We start from the raw sequence: 2,852 nt of genomic DNA on the forward strand, positions 1-2,852 counted from the left end.
GGTCCACTCATAAATTTATACACTTCAATTAGGTCCACTCTCAGGCTCCTCTGTTCCAAAGGAAACAAGCCCAGCCTATCCAATCTTTCCTCATAGCAAAATTCTCCAGTCCAGGCAACATTCTCAAAAAACGACTCTGTCCGCTCACGGGAGCAATCAGATATTTCCTGCAATTCTTTGACCAGAACAGCACACAGTACTCTAGTTGTGTCCGAACTAATGTTTTACACAGTTCAAGTAAAACGTCTCCGCTGTTGTACTCTTTGGCTCAGCTAATAAAGGCAAGCATTCCGTGTTGCTTCTTAACCACCTTATCTACCTGGCCTGCTACCATCAGGGATCTGTGGACATGCCCTCCAAGGTCCCTTTCCTGCTCTGCCCTTCTCAGTCACCTACCATTTAATGTTTATTCCTTATTAGCCCTCACAAAATGTATTATCTCACACTTCTGCGACTTGAATTCCATTAGCCATTGTCCTGCACACGTGGTCAATTCATTGATGTCTTCCAGCTGTCGACAGATTTCTTCCTCAATATCAACTATACTAGTTTTTCTCACCTGCGCTAATTTCTACTTATTCATGTCGGCGTCAACTTGTTATTGCATAATACTCCTGTGAAGCGCCTTGGGTCATTTCACTACATTAAAGGCGCTATATGAGCATGTTGTTGTTGATGTTTAAAAGTGATGTTACATAATGTTGTATAGATTCTGCAACATATCAAGAGAACATTTTCCCCAACAGGTTTTGCAGGCGGCACACGAGCGCCCTCCTGCCCTCCTTCACTTCCTCCGATCAGCATATTCTTCTGATACTTTTTCACACATGTGCTGAGGTACACCCTCTTAAATGCATCTGTGCTAGTCGCTGCAACTACTTCTCGTGGTAGCATCTTCCACATTCTACCCACTCTTTGGTAAGAAGTTACTCTTGAATTCTCTACTGAATTTATCGGAGACTAGCTTATATGTAAGACGACTATTTCTCAACTCGCGTACAATAGCAAATATTTTCTCTATGTCGACCCGACCAAAACCATTCATAATGTTAAAGTCCGTATCTGCCTTGTCTTTTCCATTGAAAAGCTCAGCAGTTTGTTCAGTCTTTTCCGATAAGTAAATCCTTCCAGGTCTTGCCGAATTGCTCCCTTCTGTGCTGTGAGAATCCACAATACGACGATTTAATTTTCACATCTACTGGGAGATACAAAAGTGCAAGTACTTGGTTCGATTTTTTTGATATTTCGCACCGAACATTGGATTATTGAACTATTCCATTGTACAGCTGCGATGGCCGAGTGGTTAAGGCATTGAACTCGAAATTTAAAGGGGTTTCCCCGCGCACATTCAAGCTCTGCTCGCAGCGATTGTGCAGCGAAACTATTTTTTTAATGGTTTCCCTGTGGATATCACTCGACCAGAATGTGATCACCGTTCCATGTACTGCCCTTCAATGACGCAAAGCAGTAGTTCGAATTGGAAAAATGGATACATTATCGACATTAAACAGTTATTAGTTTGTAGGAAACAGTTTGCAAACTTCAGTGAGGAATATTCATAGAAGGCATCATGAAACAAATACATTTTAACAAAGAGCCCTGCAATGTTTAGGTGGAATTCACCGTCAGCTGATTAGGGCAAATGTGATTTGGCTTCGTAAAGTTGAACGAGATTTAATACAACGACGACGATAATGACTCGAACCTGCGATCTTCTGAGAACATCGGGATTTGCAGTGATGTAAAACACCTTATCAATTAGTCCAAACGCCCTCTGCAGTTTAAATCAAACAAATGGTGATAACGACCGAACACACGGGAATTGCATTTATTTCAGTTGCTTACTTTTCACAGCAAACCAATAGGTGGCAGTGAGCCATTCACTGATTGAAATTCAAGAAGAAAAAATATTCCTGTGGGTATGGAATTGTTCATTAAATTATGGAATAACTCCGCAGGTCCATAAGATCTCGGCAGATCTAACGTTTTGCAGCATTGCTTCAAAGTGTTGCAGGTCCCGTGTGAGTTCCGTTCCTCAATGTTTAAACTGCTCTGAAACAATAAAACTAATATACCAGCACCACACCCCCAAAAATAAAATAAATATACAATAAGACGATCGAAACCATGAAGTTATCATTATTACCACAAAGCTGGAAGGCAACTGACCTAATCAGCCTTGTTCGCATGGGGCTTTCTCAGATGCTGTAATAGAAACAAACCGAGCATTTCCACCGCGACTTTCACCTCAGGATTTCACAAAGCGCTTCAGAGCAAATAAATGACATGTAAGGAATGGTCACTGTTGTAACGTAGGGAATGCAAAAGCAGATTTTCACCATCAAGAAAGCACAATGTGAAAGAGACCAGATTTTGGTTGAGGGATAAATATTGGCCCCAGGACACTGGCTGAACACCCCTGCTCTTATTCCTAATAGTGGCCTTGAGATGCTTTACGTCCAGCTCGGAGGGCAGACCGGGCATCGGTTTAAAATCTCATCCTCAAGTTAGCAACTCCGACAGTGCATAGCTCCCTTAGCTTTGTCTCAACTACAGCGAAAAACGAACTCGACCTCCTCCACACCAATCTGTCTGTCGCAGATGCAGCTTTCCTTGACAGTTTTGATAGCAGTGAACTGAGGGATATCCTTATTCGTCAGAAAATTGTGTTGGGGAAATTGATGCGATTGAAGGCCGATAGTTCCCCAGAGCCTGATGGACTGCATCCCAGAGTACTTAAGGAGGTGGCCTGGGAAATAGCGGATGCATTGACAGTCATTTTCCAACATTCCATAGAATTTGGATCAGTTCCTCTGCAGTGGACGGTAGCCAATGTAACCCAACTTTAAAAA

At 42.3% G+C, this 2,852-nt stretch overlaps 1 non-coding gene across 1 annotated transcript; it reads left to right on the forward strand.

Annotated features, from left to right (window-relative positions):
- The first annotated feature begins 1,285 nt into the window (after positions 1-1,285).
- Positions 1,286-1,367, forward strand: trnas-cga (transfer RNA serine (anticodon CGA)). The gene has a single exon. It is a non-coding gene; the product is annotated as a tRNA-Ser (tRNA).
- Positions 1,368-2,852: the final 1,485 nt, after the last annotated feature.

This window comes from Pristiophorus japonicus, unplaced genomic scaffold, assembly GCF_044704955.1.
Source record: "Pristiophorus japonicus isolate sPriJap1 unplaced genomic scaffold, sPriJap1.hap1 HAP1_SCAFFOLD_45, whole genome shotgun sequence".
NCBI classification, from domain to species: domain Eukaryota; kingdom Metazoa; phylum Chordata; class Chondrichthyes; family Pristiophoridae; genus Pristiophorus; species Pristiophorus japonicus.